Here is a 24,403-nt window from a genome sequence, read left to right as displayed (position 1 = left end):
TTAATCCCAGCACTTGGGAGGCAGAGGCAGGTGCATCTCTGTGAGTTCGAGACCAGCCTGGTCTACAGAGCTAGTTCCAGGACAGGCTCCAAAAACCACAGAGAAACCCTGTCTCGAAAAACCAAAATAAATAAATAAATAAATAAAATAAGGGGTCAACTCTTTTTTTGGTTATTGATGTTCTTCTGTAATTATGATTGAGACTGTCGAATGATGATATGAAAAAATCAGGCATGGTTCTCAGGTTCACTGATTATATAATTTATTTTATACAATTTCAAATAACGTCATATTTTATTATACTATAATTTAGGCTACAAATGGGAAGATCATAATATTGAAGAGCATTGTCAAAGTTCTAGAAAACATGGAAGGTAATTTGCATTTGCAAGCTAATACAAATATGCCTTGGAAGAAATTTTAAGATGTCTGGAAGAAAGCAGCAGTATATTAATACAACTTAAAGTGCATTGATGATTATTGAATTCTCAAAACCATGTACCTCAATGTCAAGTAGGTGAATTGTGTTTGCAAGTGAGTCTTTTAAGAAGGAAGACACCGAAACAATGCCTTAACAGATATCACCATTTCAATCATAGCCTCATGAGAGCTATGCCATAGAACTGCCAACCTATTTAGTTTCATACCACTCCATTTACAAAATGTTTGCATGTTGAATAGGTTATAAGTATATGTCCAAAACCTTCTAAGAAGCAAATAGTCCATAACAGATTTTATGTTACTCATATTTTTGTTATGACTCTGTTAAGTTTAATGAGAGGAGATATAGTTAGAGTCAAGAACCAAGGGGAAGTTGTTGTGGAGAAACCTTAGTTAGTATACTATATGTCTATGAGAAAAAGAAAATCAAACTGTGTGACTGCTACATGGACACTCTTTATTTGTTTTTCTCCATTTAATAGGTATATAATATGTCACTATGAAGACAAGTCATATGAACATGGGATAATGATTGTAGTGACATATCCTTCTTTCTTTCAGAACAATTAGATTTCTAGTTGTCCCCCATATTGAATATACTTGTTGAATGTTATTCAAGCTTACAAGTAATTGTTTTTCCAGCTTCATTGGAAATACATCAACAAACTCACACTGCACAAAAGCTCTATGAGTACTAGTAATGTGGAAATAATTTTGTTTGTCCTGGTTAACTTTAAAAACATAGTATGACTTACACTATAGGAAAGTTTTATGAATCCAATGTGTGGTAAAGCTCTGAGTTTTCCCAGTTCTCTTCAAATATGTGAAAAATCTCTTACAGAAAACTGATGCTTTAAACGTGAGTCTTGTAAGAAAGGTTCTTACATCACAGGTGTATTCAAAAATGAAAAACAATCCTTAATGAAGGGGATCAACATGAGTGTAAACAAAGTGATAAAAACTTAAGATCTGATTGCCTTTTATAATTAAACCAAATTGTAAACTAATTTATACAGATATAGTCAACAGTGTAATGAATGTGGTAAAGCTTTTACATATGCCAATTTTCATTGCAGGCTTAAAAGAAGCCATACTGAAGATAAACCTGAAACTACTCAATGTGTTAAAGCCTTTGCATATCATAATCATCTTAAAAGGCATGGAAGAATCTGTACTGGAGAGAAATCTTATGAATATAATCAATGTGGTAAAGTTGTTACACATCAGAATATGCTTAAAAATCATAACAGATCACATACTGGAATGAAACCCTATGAATGCAACCAACGTGGTAAAAGCCTTTTCACTACAGTATTACCTCCAAAGACATAAACGAACACATACTGGAGAGAAACCCTATGAATGCAACCAATGTGGTAAAGTCTTTTCACTACAGTATTACCTCCAAAGACATAAACGAACACATACTGGAGAGAAACCCTATGAATGCAACCAATGTGGGAAAGCCTTTGCATGTAACAGAAGTCTTCTATAACATAAAAGATCACATAGTGGAGAGAAGCCCTATGAATGTAATCATTGTGGGAAAGCCTTTGCATTTCACTGTAGTCTCCAAAATCATAAAAGAACACATACAGGAGAGAAACCCTATGAGTGCAATCAGTGTTGTAAAGCCTTTGCACAGAAAAGTCATCTTCTAAGGCATAGAAGAACACATACTGGAGAGAAACCCTATGAATGTAATCATTGTGGGAAAGTCTTTGCACAGAACAGTCACCTTCTAAGGCATAGAAGAACACCTACTGGTGAGAAACCCTATGAATGTTATCAATGTGGTAAAGCCTTTGCATATAATGATAATCTTGTAGTGCATAAAAGAATACATACTGCAGAGAAACCCAATGAATGTAAACAGTGTGGTAAAGCCTTTACACAACAGAGTCAACTCAAAAATCATAAAAAGAACACATGCTGGAAGAAACCCAATGAACGTAATCAATGTTAGAAAGCCTTTTCACAACAGAATTATCTCCATGTACATAAAAGAAAACATATTGGAGGAAAACCCCTATTAAAGTAATCCATGTTGTAAAGACTTTATATGTCTCTGTAGTCTTTTCAGTCATGGGAAAAAATTATACTACAGAGAATCCTGATAAATTTAGTCAATGTGGTAAGGTTTTGCACTTCATGATAGTTTTTATACAAGATTAAATCTTTCAACATGCAATCACTCTGTTAAAGCCATGTCTCTAGCCATATAATTTTTTAAAAACCTTTTTATATCAACTTGAAATCAGGAAATAGTGAAGAATTCATACAAGAGAAAGACCATATTCATGTAAATGATTGGATAAAGACTAGATATTTTAGTTGCCATCAGTTTCAAGGAGAAAAAAAATCTTTTTCATTTTATCTTTGAAGGAAGTAAATTACTACCATATTCCCTCAAGACTGATGGTGGAGATAACTACATTGTGTTCCCTATTTGCAACATTTGATGTCAATATTAAAGTATGCCATATATGACAAATCCACTTGTTAAATTTTATTTTGGTGTCCTTATATGCATTGTGTTACTTTGTTTATTCTCCATTGTGCTTCTCCTTAATGATAGTTATTTTTCTTCTGCAATGTATTGAATTGGATATCAATCACCAAAGGCGTCCATTTTTTTATGTAAATATCAGGCAGTTTGTGATCATAACTTTCAAGTAAATTTGTCTGTGAAAGGGTCATGGACTGATATTTCTGGTTTTGTTTTTTTATATTTTCATAAATTCCCTTGGGATGTTGTTTGTTATTCCAGCCTAATTGGGATGTCAGTAGTTAGTAAGGGAGATGTTTGAACTCATGATCCTTATGTTTCAGCCTCCTAAGTACAATCCAGAGGTAAATGATGGAAATCATAGGTGTGTGAATTAATATCCTTGTCTTTGACTCGATTCCATTGGTCAACCTCTCTGTTGAGGGGGATCATCTGCCAGGCTGGAAGTTGGTTGGGATGCTCTCTATGATCCACACCCACTGTGAGCCTTGAGGTGTGAAGGTACCTGGGAAGATGGTCTTGTCAGAAGCCAGCAGTTGAGGAGATATTGTAGAAAGCTACAACAAGCCATCAGTGCAATGTCCAGCATTCTTAGCAGACACAAGGCTGATATGGCAGTAATCTGCCTTACATTCTTTTGATTCATTTTTTTTTCTCATTTGTTTTTAAGGACAGGGTTTTTCTGTGTAGTAGCCTTGGCTGTCCTGGAACTCACTTTTTATGTCAGGATCTATGCAAACTCACAGAGATCAGCCTCCATCTGCCTCCAAGTGTGGCTATAAAAGGCATGTGCCATCACATCTAGCTTGATTTATTGCTATCCATTTATTTGAGTCTGGATTTCTCTATTCATATTTGGTTGCTATTTATTTATTTGTTTCAGTCTAGATTTCCCTCTCTAGCCTTGGATGTTCTGTAACTTTCTTTGTAGACCAGGCTGTCCTTGAACTCACAGAGTTCTGCCAGCCCTTGACTCTTGAGTATTCTACCACTGCCCAGCTATTTTGTTGGTTTTGAGTCAATATATTTGCTATATGCCACAGACTACCCTTCAGTCTTCCATATTCCTACCATGAATCAGAAGACCTGGGCTTATTGCCTTGTGCCACCATACCTAGCTGGATCATGTTTATCTGATCCACTCATCCATCCATAGATAAATGGCTCGCCCCCACACCTCTTGGCTACTATGGCTAATGCTGAACCTCATGCACACAGGATCTCTGTTCAAAATATATCCTGAAGTGCAGTCATTCAATCACAGAAATACATTGAGCCTACCCTCAGGCCTCAGGAGGGCTCCAGATTCTTACCTCAGCTATGGTTGTAGATGTGCCCAGTGTCTGTGCAGAATACTCATTTGGGGATTCCCTCCATCTGCCCAAGTGTCTAGCAGTCAACATCAAGTGTAAAACTTGCCTGCTCCTCAGGAAGATCCAGGACTTGCCTGTTGTGATTCAAGATCTTTCTCTGTCATCACTGCAGTTTGCCTTCAAATGTACTTAAATGTAGCTGCAATATGAACAAGGTTCTATGTGACCCCCAGCACCATCTTTTCAATTCGGTATTCCTCCTTGCCAATTCTCCTGGTTGTCTTATCTGTCCCAAGTGCAGGGGAATGACAATAGCAGGCTACTCTCACTGGAACAAAAAAGTGATGGATCAGTAAGGGGCAGAGTAACAGAGGATTGGTGACCACTGCAGCATAAGATTACAGCTCTTCACTCAGTAGCTATCTGGAGCCTCCAGCCTAACCTGATGAGTCATACGGGACCGACCTGTAGCACCAGATTCAGGATATTGGCCTGGATATCCAGATCCTGCCATCTTCTTACATTCTGAGCTTTTAAGTATGAACTCAGTCTTTTTTTGTTTGGTTGTTTTTTTTTTGTTGTTGTTGTTGTTTGTTTAAGATGAGGCAGTCAGTTCTTCAGCTACTATTCTGTTCTTCCAGATTCTACTTGGACAGTGCTCTCAACTACCTCCACTAAACCACAGTCATGTGGGGAACTTTCATGCTGCTGCTGGGACTTGAGCAACAGCTGTCATTTAGTGTCATCCCATATCATGAGGTTCCTCCAGATGCTTGCTCCTTTTACATACATAGATATTTAGCCAGTGGAAGAGTAGAACACAGCCTTATGAAATCAAAAGGCAGCTAAGTCACAAAGAATCTGCAGCCCATTCAGATATCAGTTAAGAACCTCATCATTTCCTGAGAGTGTGAGGTCTGACCACATTGGGACCCTTATTCTCTAGGCATCTAAGGACACCTGTTGTTCCAGGCAGATAAGAAAGTTCAGGTCTGAGTTCTGCTCATTTAGGGATGGAAGTGTCTGAATTAACAGCTACTCATATCTGTTTTTTAAAATTTGTTGAAACAATGAGCTTCATTTTGGGGTTACTTAGAGGAATATGGGAAAATAATTGCGTACTGTAGTGCAAGGGACTCTAAGACTGTTGTAATCATAAAGATACAATCATCATAGGATGCAGATAAGCATACAGGCCACCTGGAGCATACTGCAGAATTGTAGGCATAATACAAATTAAAGTTCATTCTATCTTGGTGGATCATTTTATCAAATCCACTTTAAACAGTATGATCTGACATTCTCCATTTGAGTTAAGCATTCTGAATCCTGTCAGTTTCAAGAATTCTTTGAAGCTTTATTGAGGTGTACATTTCCTGAATTAGTCAGCTCCTGTCAAAGACAGATCACTTCAGTCTCCAGGAACCTGCTACAAAGCATCACATTCTTCAGGGGTCTGTGTTTTATCCTCATTAAGAAGCATTTAAGGTTGCATAAGTGTAAAAAGTTTTAAAGACGGTTTTCATACATTGTCATATTTTCAGAACTTCTCTCAGTATAATTTTTTAATGTTATTTTATTACTTAAAAAATACCAATCCAAATTCCCACTTCCTCCACTCCTCCCACTCCCTACTACCTCCCCTTCTCCTAGTCCCATCCTACTCCCTTCACAGACCCTCCCACCCCACCCCCTCCAATCTTAATAGAGGGCCGTGCACCCTACCCTGTGGAAAGTCCAAGGCCCTCCCTACTACATTTAGGTTGAGCCAGGTTTACATCCGAAGAGAATAGGATCCCAAGAAGGCAGTAGTACATACTGTAGAGACGAATCCCAGTGACACTATCATTGGCCCCTCAGTCTGCCCCTACTGTCAACCCCCTTTAGAGTTGACTCCTGGTCCAATTGGAGTTAGTGAGCTACCATTAGCTCAAGCAAACTGTCTCAGTGGATGAACACCTCATGGTCTTGGATTCTTTGCTCAAACTCTCACTTTTTCTACTTTTCAACTGGATATGGGAGCTCAGTCCAGTGCTCTGATGTGGGTCATTGCCTCTGTTCCCATCTGTTGGATGAAGGTTCTATGGTGATATTAAGATAATCGTCAGACTGGGCGGTGGAGGCGCACGCCTTTAATCCCAGCACTTGGGAAGCAGAGGCAGACGGATCTCTGTGAGGTCGAGACCAGCCTGGTCTACAAGAACTAGTTCCAGGACAGGCTCCAAAACCACAGAGAAACCCTGTCTCGAAAAACCAAAAAAAAAAAAAAAAAAAAGATAATCGTCAGTCTGACTACAGGGTAAGGTCAGCTCAGACACCCTCTCTATTGCTCAGGGTCTTAGCTGGTGCCATCCCTGTGAATTCTTGGGTATTATCTAGAGCCAGGTTTCTTGCTAACTCCATAATAGCTCCCTCAATCAAGATATCTCTTTCCCTGTTGTCATATCTGTCCTTCCTCAACCTCAACTATCCCATTCCCTCAAGTTCTCCTCAATCCCCTTCTCTCTTTCCTTCTACCCCCTCCCACCATGCTTCCAAATTTTTGTCTGTTTCCAATTTCCAGGAGGGTCTATATATGTTTTTCTTTGGGTTCACCTTACTACTTAGTTCCTCTAGGATCATGAACTATAGGCTCGATGCCCCCCCTTTTTATGCTTAGTATCCACTTATGAGTAAGTACATACCATATTCATTTTTTTGTGTTTTTAGATAGTGTTTTCTAATTCTATCCATTTGCATGGAAAATTCAAGATGTCATTATTTTCTTACCGTTGAGTAGTACTCTAATGTGTAGATGTGCCACACTTTCTTTATCCATTCTTCAGTTTAGGGGCATCTAGGTTGTTGCCAGGTTCTGGCTATTACAAATAATGCTGTTATGGACATAGTCGAACAAATGCTTTTATAGTATGATTGAGCATCTTTTGGGTATTTTCCTAAGAGTGTTATTGCTGTATCCTGAGATAGATTGATTCCCAGTTTTCTGAGAAACCACCACACTGATTTCCAAAGTGGTTGCACAAGTTTGTATTCCCACCATCAATGGATAAATGTTCCTCTTACTCCACATCCTCTCCAGCATAGGTTATCATTGTTGTTTTTTATTTTAGCCATTCTGACATGCGTAAGATGGTATCTCAATTGTTTTGATTTGCATTTCCCTGATAGCCAAGGAAATTGAACATGTCCTTAAGTATCTTTTGGCCATTTGAAATTCTTCTGTTGAGAATTCTGTTTAGTTCAGTACACCACTTTTTAATTGGTTTATTTAGAATTTTAATGTCTAATTTCTTGAGTTCTTTATATATTTTGGAGATCAGTCCTTTGTCTAATGTGGGGTTGGTGAAGATTTTTTTCCCATTCAGTAGGCTGCCTTTTTGTCTTAATGAGTGTCCTTTGCTCTACAGAAGCTTCTCAGTTTCAGGAGGTCCAATTTATTCATTGTTGCTCTTATTGTCTGTGCTACTGGAGTTATTTAAGAAGTAATCTCCTGTGCCCATGCATTGAAGGTTACTTCCCACTTTCTCCTCTGTCAGGTTCAGTGTGGTCAGAGTTATATTGAGGTCTTTAATCCATTTGGACTTGAGTTTTGTCCATGGCGATATTTGTGGATCTATTTTCATTCTTCTACAGGTTGGCATCTAGTTATGCTAGCATGATTTGTTGAAGATGCTTTCTTTTTTGCATTGTATAATTTTAGCTTCTTTGTCAAAAATCAGGTGTTCATAGGTGTGTGGATTAATATCCTGGATTGAGGGCTAGCAGACAAGCTCCCTGCTGGTGGCTAGAAATGCCAAGGAACCTGGGAAGGGCCCCCTAACTTTTCTCCTCCCTGTAGTTCTTAGGGAGTCGGGTGTCTGGGTCACAGGGCTGCTAATTACTTACCTCTTATGTCCCCCAAGTACTGGCGCAGAATGTATGACAGAGTTCCACGGAGCTCGCAGAGAATCCAGTATAAATTCTTGATGTAGTCACAGATTTGACCCAAGTTATTCCAGTACCATTTGTTGAATATGCTTTTTTCGATTTTATAATTATAGCTTCTTTGTCAAAAATCAGGTGTTCATAGGTGTCTGTATTGATATTCGGTTATTTTATTTAATTCCATAGGTCCTCCTGTATGGTTTTATGCCAACACCAGGCATTTTTCATTACTGTAGCTCTATAGTAGAGTTTGTGGGTAGGGATGGTGATGCCTCCACTAGTTTCTTTATTGTACAAGATTATTTCAACTATCCTGGGTTTTTTGTTTTACCATTTTAAGTTATTATTGTTCTTTCAAGCTCTGTGAAGTATTTTGCTGGGATTTTGATGGGCATTGCATTGAATCTATAGATGGCTTTTGGTAAGACTTCCATTTTTGCTATGTAAATTCTACCTACCTAAGATTATGGGAGATCTTGCCATTTTCCGGTTTCTTCTTCATTTTTTTTTTCAAAGTTTTAAAGTTCTTGTCATACACGTTTTTTACTTGTTTGGTTATAGTTACCCCAAGATATTTTATATTATTTGTGGCTATTGTGAAGGGAGATGTTTCTCTGATGTTTTTTTTTCTCAACCTGTTTATCATCTCTTTAAAGGAGGTCTACTGATTTTTCGACTTAATCTTGTATCCTGCTAAATTACTGAATGTGTTCATGAATTGTAGGAGCTCCCTTGATAGAGTTCTTGGGGTCTCTTATGTATACCATCATATCATCAGCAAATAGTGAGAGTTTGACTTCTTTTCCAATTTATATCCCCCTGATCTCCTTTTGTTGTCTTATTACTGTAACTAGGTGTACTATATCTATTCAAGTACTATACTGAATAGATAAGGAGATAGTGGACAACCTTGTCTTGTTCCTGATTTTAGTGGGATCGATTTGGGTTTCTCTCCATTTAGTTTGATGTTGGCTGTTGGCTTGCTCTGTATTGCCTTTTTGTGTGTATGTTTAGATAAGTTTCTTCTATCCCTACTTTCTCCAAGACTTTTGTCATGAATGGCTGTTGAATTTTTATTAAATGATGAGCACCTATTTTTTGTTTTCTGGTCCTTCACCTGACTTTCAGGTTCACTATGATTCCAAGGCTTGTATCTTTGTTCTGCAGCTTGGGGTGTGGCCACCTGTGATTCTAGTTCTCCCTTTCCCTCCCCCACAGGGATGATCATGGCAGATCTATTTATAACTGCTAAAACAAGGAGATATCTAGTGTCCTCCATGAGTAAACAGCAACTGTATTTCAAGCAGGCAAAAAAAGTATTTTCACTGCATCCTCCCCAGGTACTTATGTTGGTTAGAATATAGATGGTAAGACCTATATTAGTTTGTTATTTTTATAATATCCAAGGCTGGCTAACTTACAAGAAATAAATAAATATGCCTACCTACTGTTCTGAAGGCTGGGGCATTCATTTATTTTGTTTGTTTGTTTTTTTGGTTTTGGTTTTTTAAGACAGTTTCTCTGTAGCTATGAAGCCTTTCCTATAGACAAGGCTGGGCTTGAACTCACAGAGATCCACTTCTTCTGTCTTCCAATTTCTGGGATTAAAGTCATGTGCCACCACTGCCTGACAAGGTTGGAACATTTTATATCAAACTACCAATATCTTGCTAGTAATTTTCAATCGGGGCTCCCATGGTAAGAGCCAGGTTGCTTGAAAGGTTAGTGATGTCCCTTTCCCCACTTGTGACAGTCCTTTGACATGAAATTTAGGACTTCAAATTACTACTGAAATGTACTATATTCTTAGCCCTTGTTTTCTTTTTTTCTTTTCTTTTTTTTTCTTTTCTTTTCTTTTTTTTTTTTTTTTTTGGTTTTTCGAGACAGGTTTCTCTTGATTTTGAAGAAAATTTTACTGCAGGTAAAATGCTATCAAGCAGCACAGCATACTGGGGTGTGTGGGCATATGTATGTGTGTGTGTGTGTGTGTGTGTGTGTGTGTAGTGAAAATAGGAAACTAATCTTTTGAGCTCTTTGAGGAAGTTGTCACATGTACCCAATCTTTAGCCCGTATGCAGCCCCTGCATAAGACAACATGTATGGAAACCAAAATCAATTATGCCTCCAGCAAAAAGGGAACACTATGCTGAATGTGGTGATTGTCCATTTGGGGCAAGTTTTTCTTGTATTGTATATTGTATACTGACCTCAATCTTAGTCTTCTGTTGCCTCCGCATCCTGACTTCCAAATGAACATATGTGTAACACCCAGATGTACCCAGCTTATTTTTCTTGAGGCACTGTCTTGCTCTTTATCCCAGATTGTCTGGGAACTCACTATGTAGTCTAGATTGTCTCGTGCTCTCAAGTGTTGCAATTACAGGCATGACCTCCCACACCTGTCATCATCAATAGTTCTTAGCTGAAGCATAATTTTCTTTAAACTAATCTAATATTTATTCTTTACATGTGAATGTGCGCTTGTGTTAAGGCAATATGAGTGTGGAAGTCAAAGGAAAACTCACAGGATTTGGTTCTGCTCTTCCACCATGTGGTTTCTGTGGATGGAACTAAGAACTTCAGGCTCAGGGCCCAGTGGTTTTCCCCATCTTGCTGAATCTGCAGCACATTTCTAAGTTAGGGATCATACATTATTTGGAAATAGTGCTATCATGTTGTACAGAAAGTATAGAAACAATTTTTTTTTTTTTTTTTTTTTTTGGTTTTTTGAGACAGGGTTTCTCTGTGGTTTTGGAGCCTGTCCTGGAACTAGCTCTGTAGACCAGGCTGGTCTCGAACTCACAGAGATCCACCTGCCTCTGCCTCCCAAGTGCTGGGATTAAAGGCGTGCGCCACCACCGCCCGGTTAGAAACAATTTTGTATGCATTGGGAAACAACAAGAACAATAACAACAAAACTCACATGTTATTTACTTCTGTGGTTGTACTGGCAAGTTTTATGTCAATTGAACATAATCTAGGAAAATTTGAGAGAAAGAAGTCTCAACAGAGAAAATGTTTCCACAATATTGTGCTGCAGTCAAAATGAAGGGCATTTTCTTAAATAGTGATTAGTGGGCTAGTGACCAGCCCATTGTTGATGGGGCCAATCCCAAAATGGCTTTCCTGGGTTCTATAAGAAAAAGCTGGCTGAGCAAGCCATAGAGTGCAAGTCAGTAAGCAGGACCCCTCTATGGCCTCTGCTTCAGTGCCTACCTTTAGGTTCCTACCATGCTTGTGTTTCTGTCCTCACTTATTTTGATGATGAATTGTTACATGAAACTGAGTGAAATGAACCTGTTTTTCCACACATTACTTTTTTGGTCATGGTACTTCATTATAACATTAGTAACACTAAGACAGTGATGGTCTGAATCTGTAACCCCCAAGACCTGCCTTGCATTTAACAAACATTATCATTGGGTTATTGCTGCATGATTTGCTACTTATGAAAATACTTTTTTTCTTTCATGACAGGGTTTCTCTTTGGAGCCCTTATGGTCATCCAATTCACTCTACTTATCAGGCTGATCTTGAACTCCAGAGATCACCTGCCTCTAACTTGCATTTTTGTCCAGCAGCATAAATACAAGTTAAAGTCCTACAGTGATAACACATGCCTTTAATCCTAGCACTTGTAAGGCAGAGTCAGGCGGATCTCTGTGAGTTTGAGACCAGTCTGGTCTATAAGAGCTAGTTCCAGTACAGGCTTCAAAGCTACAGAAAAACCTTATCTCGAAAAATGAAAATTAAAAAAAAAAGAGCATGTTAGAACAAAAAATTGAACACAAAATGTAATTTTGTTGCTAGGTAGAACCTGGAAATGTTGTCTTTTTAGAAGAATGTGTATGAAATGACTTTATGTGGCAAAAAACATAGAAAGTTGTATACAGAATTTAATTTGCTATCCTTGTAGGACCAGGAAGATGGGAATGTTAAAAGAAATAGCAGAAAGTAGAGATTGAGATCATAGCATTTCAGATGGAAAAAGACAGACCATAAAAGTTAAAGCTAGAAGTCATTTGTGTGATATTTTGGCCTTTCTTATTCTGGAGATTTAGTAAATCAGAATTAAGAAATAGTGGGCTAGTTCCTTAACTGGAATATTGAATCTTTTGAATGGTTATTACTGATGTCCTTGGTCGGCTCTTTTGGTTTGCTCTGTGATTTGCAGGGGTGACGGATGGGGAAGTGGATGGTGTTGGGTGTATTGGCAGTTTTGGGGGCAGACTGGAACTTGTAGCTTACAGGGTCTGATTGATGGGGTGGGGTTGTTGCAGCAGCCTACCTGGAAGAAGCTTGCCTGCTATCTGGCTAGACAAGCTGTGGCAGATGGGGGAGGGGCCCAGGGTTTTGCCCTGGTACCGAGAGCCTAGATAGTGGGTCCTCCAGCTGCAAGGGTTATCACTCACCTCGTGGTCTCCTCTGTACAGTTCTAGTCTGTTCTTCAGAGTTCCTCTGAGGTAGCACAGTATAGGTGGGTTTGATCCCGGAGTGGGACTTGTAGCTTACAGGGTCCAGTTGATGGGGTAGGGGTTTTGGAACAGCCTACCTGCAGGAAGCTGTCCTGCTGGCTGACTAGAGAAGTGTGGCAGGTGGGGGTGGGTCGCAGGGTTTTGCCCCATTACTGAGGGCCTAGAGAGTGGGGTGCTCTGCTGGGTGGGTAATCATTTACCTCTTGGTCCACTCTGTTCAGTCTCAGCCTGTTCAGTAAAATTATGAATAAAGCATAGATTATATTTTGAATCAGAGTGCAGCTTCTTTTCTCCCAGTATGCATAGAGGCTACCAAGTAACCAGGCAATCTACATAAACAGTCAGGAGGAAGCTGATGGCTCTTGATCAAATAGCACATATACCAGACACTGAAGTTTCTATGGACCTAGGTCTGGAGTTTTACTCTAGGCAGTAGAAAGAAACATAAGGGACCCAGTCTTCTAAATTATCAGTTCTGGGGTATGCTGTTATCAGTTATTCTGGTCCTGCAGTAAAGCTAGAGCAGCAGCTTTTACAGATAGTAATTCTATGTGCTTGGAGCTCTGTGGTTATCTTAAGTGGGATGCTCTTTGCCTGTGTACTGACTGAATGCCTACTGATAAAGATAATTGCAGGAAGGCAGATCTCTGTGTATACCTAGGGGAGAGGAAAGAAAGACTGGTAGTGGGAAACTATTTTTAAGAAACAGTTCTGTACTATGGGAAGTAATTCCCAAATATCTAACAGAATGGGAGTTAGTAACATCTCCAACAAAGTTCACCCACTTTATTCACAAAGCAACAATGCCAAAAAAGCTTTCTTTTTGCTTTAACCTTTATCAGATCCCTTGGTTATGATAAGTCACTTGTGAAAAAAAAATGGCTAAACAATTACTGTATAATGTTGCAGCTTGTATCAATAACACATCTTAAAATAATATTCCACAATATTTCACCCCTGTTGTCTAATAACAAAATATTTTAACTTTAACATAGTAAAACTTTGTACAAGACAATTATCAAGGAAAAATTACATTTACAATATTCAGTTCATTTGTATTTAGCAAATTCAGAGAAAACACTCTATTATTCATCTGATCTTAGTGGCTCCAAAGATTAATAGCTAATTTACTTTCTATCTTAGCTACAGAAAACTAAACTCTATTTATTCTTTAACTCCTTTCAAGACCTCAGGAAAAATTAAGATTACCTAACAACAGAGACATCTGCCTGGACAGTCACCCAAAGTTCCCCTGAAACATTGAGGAATCCATTTTGTCTGACAGACCTAGAGCATCTGACAGACTTTTCAATGAAGCAGAAAATTTGAAGTACTAACCTGCCTAGTATTTGCAAAGTTCATGAGTATTTTCCTTTGTGTCCTAAAGAATTTCTCACAGACTTTTTTGAAGCAAGAATCATGAAGGATTGTCTTACCTTGTTTTAGCAAAGTTCAGAATTCACTTTTCTGTGAGTCCTGCATGTTCAGTCTGCACAACACACTGAAGCAGTCAAGGCAAAAGCAGTTTCTTGCCCAAATGGTTAGTCTTGCAACAATAAAAGTAAACTCCAGTGGGCAAGAAAGTGCTCTTGCCTGGACTGTTGCATAATGGACACGAAGAACTCTCAGAAAGAGGACTGCTGAACTTGCCTAAAGGTGAGATGGTTTTTCGGAGTTCCTGATTCATGAAAGAGTCTGTGAGACTTTCTACAGGACACAGCAGAAAGTGACTGAACTGTCTTTGAAATTTCCTGCTTCATGGAAATGTCTACTGGATACTATGGGCCTGTATGCCGAAGATGGATGCCCCAACGGTACTGAGGAACTTTGGGTGACTGTCCAGGCAGTGAGATGTCTCTCTCACTTCTAGAGTTTTGGAAGTTTCTTATGTCTTGTTTACTTAGGTAATATTATATCCTTCTGGAGTCTTTGATGGAGTTGAAGAATAGATAGATAGTTATTGTTTTCCTTAGTTATGATAAAAGATAAAGTAGATACAAATATTGTAGCTGTAATTCTTACTTGATAACTGTTTTGTTATATGTAATTTTACTATGTTAAAGTTAAAGCCTTTCCTTTTTGTTTAAACAGAAAAAGGGGAAATGATGTAGTATTGTTATCTGTCAATCTGTTTGTATTGATTTCATTGGTTAATAAAGAAACTGCCTTGGCCCTTGATAGGGCAGAAAATAAGGTAGACAGAGTAAACAGAACAGAATGCTGGGAGGAAGTGAGGCAATTGCCATGCCTCTCTTCTCTGGGGCAGACGTGATGAAGCTCTTGCCCAAGATGGACGTAGGCTAGAATCCTTCCTGGTAAGCTACTGCCTGGTTGTGCTACACAGATTATTAGAAATGGGTTAGTCGAGATGTGAGAGTTAGCCAAGAAGAGGCTAGAGCTAAGGGGCCAGGCAGTGTTTAAAAGAATACAGTTTCCGTGTAATTATTTTGGGTTTTGGGTAAAGCTAGCCAGTGGCCGGGAGCTGGGTGGTGGGAACTAGCCATTCAGATACTTATAAGACCGTCAAGCTTCACAGTGTTAAATAAATGCAACACCTTTTTCATCTTCAAAGCAAATTTTCCATAGAATAACCAAATGTAACACATCTAAAATGATATTATAACATTTCCCCTCTTTGTCTAAACAGAAATGAAAGATTTTAACTTTAACCTATTAAAACTACATACAATAAAAACAATTATCAAGTAAGAATTATGTTTAAATATGCTGTGCATTTGCACTTAGTGTATTCAGAGAAAATAATGCATTATCTATCCTATCATAATGAATCCAAAATTTGACACTTAACTTACTTTCTATCATAACTAAGAAAACCTGCAACTATAACTATCTAATCTTTAACTCCATCAAAGACACAGAAGGATGTAATATCATCTAACAACAGAGACATTTGACTGCCTGGAAAATCATCCACAGTTCCTCTGTGATGTTTGGGTATCCATCTTTGGCTTACAGGCCCAGAAGAGCTGTAAAACTTTTCAGTGAAGCAAAAAATTTGAAAGTCTGTTGTACCTTATGTTGACAAAGTTCAACAGCCTTTTTTCCTGTGTGCCCTCCATGTGCAGCCTGCACAGCACATTGCCAGCAGTTATAGGCAAGAGCAGTTTCTTTGCCCAGTGGCTAATCTTGCTGCAATGAAAGCAAATTCCAGTCCAGTTTCTTCAGTTGTGTATGATCTCTGAAGTAAATTGTTGCTGCCGGAAGCAGATGTGTCTCATTGTCATGAAAACCTTAAGTTAACAAACCATTATTAATTATTAGGAGGAGCCCTTCAGGATAAAATTCCTCATTGGGGATATGATATGAATCTCTGTAGCATCAGCCTATTTCCTGTTGCTTGTGTCTAGTGTGTTATGGTTGAAACTAATCTGTCTAGCTTCCTTCTTGTGGTGTTATGCCTTCACCATCATTATAGACTTTGTTCCTACATCATATACAATTCAATAGAAGTAACTGCTATTCAGTGTTAAGGCAGTTTGGTAGTCTACTGTTTTAATTTTTGCTTGTTTGTTTTCAAAGACAAGGATAGTCTGTGTAGCCCTAGCTGTCCTGAAAGTAGCTCTGTATACCAGCCTGGCCTCACACTAAGAGTTCCCTGGACTGTGGCTCCCAAGTGCTGGAATTAAAGGTGTGCCAACATTCCTGACTTTTTTGTTTTTATATTATTGAATTATGGCTTTGCCTCTGTCAAGTATATACTGTTGTCCTGAGCTTCACCCATATCTTAAATTTTAAAATTTGGCAAAGGTTATCATTCTGTGTCTCGGAATGGCGTGTATTCATGACATTAGTCCTAGCTGAGTTTTCTTAGCCTTTGGATTGCAGGTGCATAACCTTATTCCTGACTGTTGTATTTGTTCTGAATTTTTTATTGAATATGAGTATTTTACCTGTATGCATGGATATGCACCATATGGGTACCTCATAGTAATCAAAAGATGGTCCCAGAAACTCTGAACTTGGAATAGTGGAAAGTTGTGATCACCCATGCATGTACTTAAGCCCAACTATATGCAAGACCAACAAGAGTTCTTTACTATTGAGCCATCTTTCCTGCCTTGTATTGGTTATTTGTGATTAACATTAATTTTTCTGTTGTTTTAATCTATCCATTTGTAACTTCTTAAATACACAGTTCCTCTTAGTAAAATCATTTTGATGTTACAGTTTAAATAGGGGCATTTCAGGTATCTGGAAGATGAATAAAGAACTGGAGTGAATGCATAACACTTTGTTAGAAGTTTCACAAAAACCCTGAGTTTTTCCTCATCTTTTTTTTTGTTAGACTGATTTTTTTGCATGGGAAACAGGGTCTTAATATGTACTTCTTGCTGTCTTGGAAATGACTACATAGACTAGGCTGGCATTCAACTCAGAGGCAGTACATGCCTCTGCTTTGGAGTGCTGGGATTAAAGGCAAGAGTCATTGTACCCAGCTTGCCCATCTTATTTTTCTCTTATCTAGTTAGGAATTAATTGTTTATATACAGTTTCTCTCATGTGTCCTTGTACTGTTGATCTGTTTGTCTTTCGTTTTCAGTAGGCTTTTCTCTTGCAAGGTGATATCCCTTTCAAAGGGAACAGAAATGACAAAGGTGAATCTCCTATTCAATTTCCTTCTAAAGTAACTTGGTGATTCAATTATCATGTCTATATCATGGAATAAGAATGGGGAACACCAGAGTTATGTGACTGTACTGTCAAAGAAGTATACATGTATAATATTGTCAATAACATGTTTTCTGTTATACATGTGTATGGGATATTTTAGAATGCAGTGACCTATGATGATGTGCATATCGACTTCACATGGGAAGAGTGGAATTTGCTAGATCCTTCCCAGAAGACTCTCTACAAAGATGTGATGTTGGAGACCTACAGGAACCTCACTACCATTGGTAAGACTGAATTTTCCTTCATGTGTTAAAATAAGGGGACAACTGTTTGTTGGTTCTTGATATTCTTCTGTAATTTGATTGAGAAAGAAGAAGAATGAGGTGAGTACAACAGGCATAGTTCTAAAGTTCACTAAAGATAGTAGTTTTTTTTTCAAATTTGCAATAATATAACATTCATTTTCTGGTATTATCTTTTAGGATACAACTGGGAAGACCATAATATTGAAGAACATTGTCAACATTCTAGAAAACATGAAAGGTAATTTTCATGTGCAAGCTGATACAAATCTGCCTCTGAAGAAATCGTAATCTGTCCTGGAATTTTTAAACAAAAGCAACAGTGTGAATGAGCACAACTTAAAGTGCATCGGAGATTATTAAGTCCTTACAAAAGCATATAAGATTGGTGAACTGCATATGCAAGGCATCCTTTTAAGAAAGAAGTCAAGGAAACAATGCCTTAACATATGTTACCATTTTAATTATAGCTCCATGAGAGCTATGATGTAGAATTGTCATTCCATTTATTTCATATTGCTCACATTGCAAAAGGTTTACACATTGAAGAGCTGATAAGTATATCTCCAAAACTTTGTAATACACAAATTGACCATAGTAAAACTAGTATAACTCATATACTTGTGACTGTGCTGAGTGCTAAGTTTTTTGAGGTGGCAGTTAGAGTCAAGGGGCAAGGGACAGTTGTTCTAGAGTAACCTTAATACCTATATCACAAGTCTATGAGGACAGAAAGTCAAACTGTGTATTCAATGGGAAACCTTATGTTTTTTATTCTTCCTTCATTAGCTGTATTATATTTCTGTCTGGTTACAAGGCATATGAGCATAGGCATGTGGAAAGATATAGCATACCTCTCTCTCAGAATAATTAGAAGATATGTAACAGTCCCCACATTGAGTATTCTTGTTGAATTTGATTAAAGTATACAAGTAATTTCTTTTTTATTTCTATTGTTAATACATTAACAAACTCACGTGGCCTAAAAGCCCCATGAGTACTAGGACTGTATAAATACTTCTGTTTGCCCTAGTGCATGTAGCAGATGTAGTATCACAGTATAGGAAACTTTATGAATGCAATCAGGTTGGTAAAGGTTTGATTTTTTTCCAGTTCTATTCAAATTTCTGAAAAATCTCATATAGAAAAAAGGTTCTGTAAATGAGAACCATGTAATAAAGGATGTTACCATCACAAGTGTCTCCAAAGATGCAAAACAAATCATAGTAAAGGGTAACAACATGAGTGTAAACACAATGGTAAAACTTTAAGATATAATTCTTCTTTACAATTGGACAAAATTGTAAAATTCATTCATAAAGAGAAAAAAGATCCAACAGTGAATTGAATATGATAATGCTTTATATGTGCCATTATATCTTTGCAGACATGAAAGAAGTCAAACTGGAGAGAAAACTTCTGAATATACTCAATGTACTACAACCTTTGCATATAACAGTCATCTTCAAAAGTATGAAAGAACACATACTAGAGAGAAACTCTATGAATGTAATGAGTTTGTTAAAGCCTTTGGACATCACAGTCATCTTCAAATGCATAGAAAAACACATACTGGAGAGAAACCTTATGAATGTAATCAGTGTGGCAAAGCCTTTGTATATCACAGTCATCTTCAAATGCATAAAAGAACCCATACTGGAGAGAAACCCTATGAATGTAATCAATGTGGTAAAGCCTTTGCATCTCACAGTCACCTGCAGATGCATAAAAGAACCCATACTGGAGAGAAACCCTATGAATGTAATCAATGTGGTAAAGCCTTTGCCCAAAAGGGCAATCTTCAAATGCATAAAAGGACACATACTGGAGAGAAACCCTATGAATGTATTCAGTGTGGTAAAGCCTTTGCATCTAAAGGTCATCTTCAAAGGCATAAAAAAACACATACTGGAGAGAAGCCCTATGAATGTAATCAATGTGGTAAAGCCTTTGCCCAACAGGGCAATCTTCAAATGCATAAAAGAACCCATACTGGAGAGAAACCCTATGAATGTAATCAATGTGGTAAAGCCTTTGCATCTCACAATTATTTTCAGATGCATAAAAGAACCCATAGTGGAGAAAAACTCTATGAATGTAATCAATGTGGTAAAGCCTTTCCATTTCCCAGTTATCTTCAAATACATAAAAGGACACATACCGGAGAGAAACCCTATGAATGTAATCAATGTGGTAAAGCATTTACATCTAAAGTTCATCTTCAAAGGCATAAAAAAACACATACTGGAGAGAAGCCCTATGAATGTAGTCATTGTGGTGAAGCCTTTTCATGGATATGTAGTCTTCGAAAACATGAGAAAAAATCATACTGCAGAGAACCTCTATAAATGTAGTCAGTGAGGTAAAATTTTACCCTTTATACAGGAGTAAAACTTATTGTGTGCAATCAATCTTTAAAGGCTTTGCATATCACAGTAATCTTTGACTACCTGAAAAAATATTGAGGGCTTCTTATTGCAATCATTTGGTAAGATCTTTAGCCAGCACACTTATAATCAGTTGCACAAGAGTATTTATTAAGTAGAAAAAAATTTGTGTCAAAATCTGTTCAAGCATTTTTATATCTGATTTTATATTGTTTGTACCAGTAAACTCATGAAAAAAATAATTTATGAATTTATGAAGCCATATATATGTATAGGGTAGAAGGGCTAGCTAAAGAAAAGCACCCTGGCCCTAAAACCAGCACTAGTTAAAGACACATACTTTGGTGGTGAAACCAGAGTCAATGAAACACACCTTGCCCCTGAGTTCAGAGCCAATGAAAGAAACTCCCTGACCCTGAAAACAGATCCCAAATGTTAAAAGGGGAGAATGAAGAAACACTTTTTCCCTGGACCTGGAGCCAAAGAAACACACACTACCCCTATCCAACGGGGCACAGAACCAGTTGATGTGGGATTCCCTTCTGTATATGTGTTGCTTTTATTGGTTAATGTTTTCCCTTCCCCCATCCTGACCATCATATTCCCTCTCAAGTTATCCTCCCCTTCCCTTCCACCCTCCTCCCTTTCTAACCTTCCTTCTCGCTCCACCCCCTTGCTCCCATTTTTATAAGGAGCTCTTTCTATTTACCCTTCCCAAGGAGAAACTATATATGTTTCTTTTAGGGTTCTCCTTGTTACTTAGTTTATCTGGGGTTAAGGACTATAGGCTTTTCATCCTTTGCTTTGCAGCTAGTATCCACTTATGAGTGAGTACATTCCATGCTCATCTTGAAATTTGCATGCAAATGGATCAAATTAGAGAAAAACATTCGGAGTGAGGTAGCCCAGACACTAAGAGAATTCTAAGAGACATTTATATCTCTCCCTTTGGTGAACAAATAGTGAAATAGCAGTCACATGAAATTCTAATTTCCCTAGGAATTTTTTTGTGGAAAAAGACCGATTCCTCCAGATGAGAATGTCTCTCCTGAAGAAACATTCACTCTTTATTTGACCACTTTGCAGTAGAGACAGGATCTAAGGTTGGGGGACATTTTAGAGATGTTAAAACTTTCATTACATGGCTTAGTTTTATTGCTTAGTTGTGTATATCTCTTGTCATTTATCTCAACCTTTTAGGACCCCAAGAATGGATTAACTGCCTTATGTATTCATCAGTGTTCCAAATTAGTCACAATGAAAAAAAAGTCATGTTTTTAATTTTTTATAATAATTTGCTCATTTTTCTTTTTTATTGCCCTCATTTTATTTTGAAGAATAATCTCACTATTAATCTCTGGGTATCCTGGAGCTCACTATATAGACTAAGTTCTTGTAGAACATCAGATTTGCCCACCTTGTCTCCAGTATACCTGATTTATAGGTGCGCACATAGCAGACAACCAGCCGAAAAAGACTCCTATCAACTGCAGCCCTTCTGCCTCAAAATCCACTGTTTTCCAAATACAAGCCATATTGCTTTTCTTTGTCTTTGAGTCTATTGTAATTTATCAAGTGACTTTGGCAAGGTACTGTCCTTATTTTATATATAGTAAAGCTCTGGCTTATGCAGATAAGTATTTTTTTAATATACTTGTGTAGTTTCATCCTATTCATCTCATCCTTCTAGTGACTCACTAAATGAAGTTGAAGCCACCTAAGCCAGCTATGGTGGCATAGGCCTGTAACCATGACACTTAGTGGAGGCAAGAATTCAAAGTCGTCCAAGATTGTTGGTGGGGCAGTGGGGCTGTGTCCCGCCACCCAGTTAGCTTTACCCGGAATAATTACACGTAAACTGTATTCTTTTAAACAGTGCCTGGCCCATTAGTTATAACCTCTTATTGGCTAGCTCTTACATATTGATCTTACCCATTTCTAATTTTCTGTGTAGCACCACGAGCTGGCTTACCAGGAAAGATCTTAACCTGCATCTGTCTGGAGTGGGAGAATCATGGTGACTCCTGACTCAGCTTCTTTCTCCCAGCATTCTGTTCTGTCTACTCCACCCACCTAAGAGTTGGCCTATCAAATGGGCCTAGGCAGTTTCTTTATTAATTAACCAATGAAAGCAACAGATTAGAAAGAAATCACTCCCACATCATTTCCCCTTTTTCTGTTTAAACAAAAAAGAAGGCTTTCATTTTAACATAGTAAAATTACATATAGCAAAACAGTTATCAAGCAAGAATTACAGTTACAATATTTATATCTATTTTATCCTTTATCATAACTAAGGAAAACTATAACTAACCATTCTTCAACTCCATCAAAGACTCCAGAAGGATATAATATTTCCTAAACAAATAAGAAATCCAAAACTCTAGAAATGACAGAGACATCTCGCTGCCTGTACAGTCACAAAGTTCCTCTGTACCGTTGAGGCATCCATCTTTGGCCTTCAGGCCCATAGTATCCAGCAGACATTTCCATGAAGCAGGAAATTTTAAAGACAGTTTAGTCACTATCTGCTGTGTCCTGCAGAATGTCTTGCAGACTCTTTCATGAGTCAGGAACCCTGAAAGACCATCTCACCTTTAGGCAAGTTCAGCAGTCCTCACTCTGTGGGTTCCTTGTGTCCAGTTTATGCAACAGTCCATGCAAGAGCAGTTTCTTGCCTAAATGGCTATCATACTCCATAAGGAGCCTCTTCAATGCCCATCTTCCTCTTGAAGTAGCTGGTGCTGCCAGGAGCAGATGTGTCTCATTGTCATGAAAAGCCCTAAGTTATTAAAACATTTAAAATGTCATATTCTGTAGTCTTTGAAAGATATGAAGAATGCCTATCCAACTGAAATATATCTCTATATATCTAGAAAATCTAACTAACATGACTACAAGCTTTATTATTATCGATGATTATCCATTAGCAACCTATATTTCCTAATTATACATTATATTTTTAAATGAACGTCACAATCACAATACCTTAATCAAGATCAGAAATACATATACATATAACAAAATTGACCTTAAAATCCACATCAATGCAAATTATTCATACGTGTCACTCAAGATGAAAATGGCCATTAGGGTATGGTGGGAGGCCCATGGAACCTTGGGAGACTGTGATTATCTCAGGACGGTGTCCATAGTATCCCCTGTAGCTGTAAAACTTCAGGACTATGGCACTAGGAAGTATTAGCTGAGGTATTTACCACTCAAAGTTTTCTTGATAATATTTTCTGTTCAAGGCACTTAAGATACTTAAGGGTCAGACTCAAAAAAAAAAAAAAGAGTAAAATTCTCCTGTTAGTGGGTCATTTAGCCTCAGGCAGGGATGTTCTTTCTATTTGTATATCCAAAACCGAGTGTTCAGTACTGAAGTCATAACACACAAGGAACATAAATGTACCCAGTAGGTCTCATAAATTAAAACATATTTATTCACACCTACTTAACAAGGCATGAATTTGAAGGGAAGAATTTGGAAACGGAGAGAGGACAAGGAAGAGTTAAAGTGATGCAGTAAGTTTTAATTAAAATGTATAGAAATAAATTTTAAATAAAATGTGTGGCTTGAGAGATAGATTCACAGTTAAGAGCACTGGTGTTGTTGCAGAGGACAGAGGTTAAATTTCCAGGAACCAGGATTGCTAACCATCTCCTGTAACTTAAGTTTCAAGGGATATGATTCCCTCATCTGGCCTCTGCACGTACTGAACACAGACACATGAGAGCCAATACTCATCGACATAAAATAAAGCTTAAAATTCAGTTCTTTACAGTAATGTCACACAGTCTTGAGACAGCAGTCAAGGCTGTCTATCATAGAAGTCTCTGCAGCCTTCCTTTAAGCCAACTTGCATGGAGGCAAAAGAAGCCTCATTCTAAGGTTAGAATAGTTCAGAATAGCTGTTCATTTAAGATCGTTATTCACAGTGGGGATATGTGACTTTCGTATGTTTTTTTTTAAATTTGTGTTCTCTGTCTTTTGATTGTATGAGCATTGTGGCACTGATACATCTTTTAAATATATCATTTAGATGTTAGACTATGATCTGTTTTATAAATCATGCATTGTGGTATATTTATATTTACCTAATAATGCTTCATCTAAAAGATAGTTTTGCTCTGTAAATCTCCATCTGCCTACGTGATTAGACTCGCATTCTCCTGTCCCTGTTTAAATTGTTCAGTGTATAATCTCAGGTAGGAACCTAAAAGAGGCTTAAGGATGACAGCATATGTGGAATGCCAACTCTGTGCCAATCTGACTCCTCTTCTAGCATTGACCACCATTGATTGTGTGTTGTTATTAAAGAAATTTTTTTAATTAAACTTTTAAATGTGTGGAATGAGTCATCCTTGGAAAGTCATATTAATTCTAGAACAGCAGCAACTCAAGACTTGTAAA

At 37.8% G+C, this 24,403-nt stretch overlaps 2 pseudogenes; both read left to right on the top strand.

Annotated features, from left to right (window-relative positions):
• Positions 1–496: 496 nt before the first annotated feature.
• On the top strand, positions 497–2,482 carry LOC130867742 (zinc finger protein 239-like; annotated as a pseudogene).
• LOC130870408 (zinc finger protein 120-like) lies at positions 2,070–24,211 on the top strand (annotated as a pseudogene).
• Positions 24,212–24,403: the final 192 nt, after the last annotated feature.

This window comes from Chionomys nivalis, chromosome 2, assembly GCF_950005125.1.
Source record: "Chionomys nivalis chromosome 2, mChiNiv1.1, whole genome shotgun sequence".
NCBI classification, from domain to species: domain Eukaryota; kingdom Metazoa; phylum Chordata; class Mammalia; order Rodentia; family Cricetidae; genus Chionomys; species Chionomys nivalis.
Note: the sequence above shows the minus strand (reverse complement) of the source record. Positions and strands in the feature narration are given on the sequence as shown.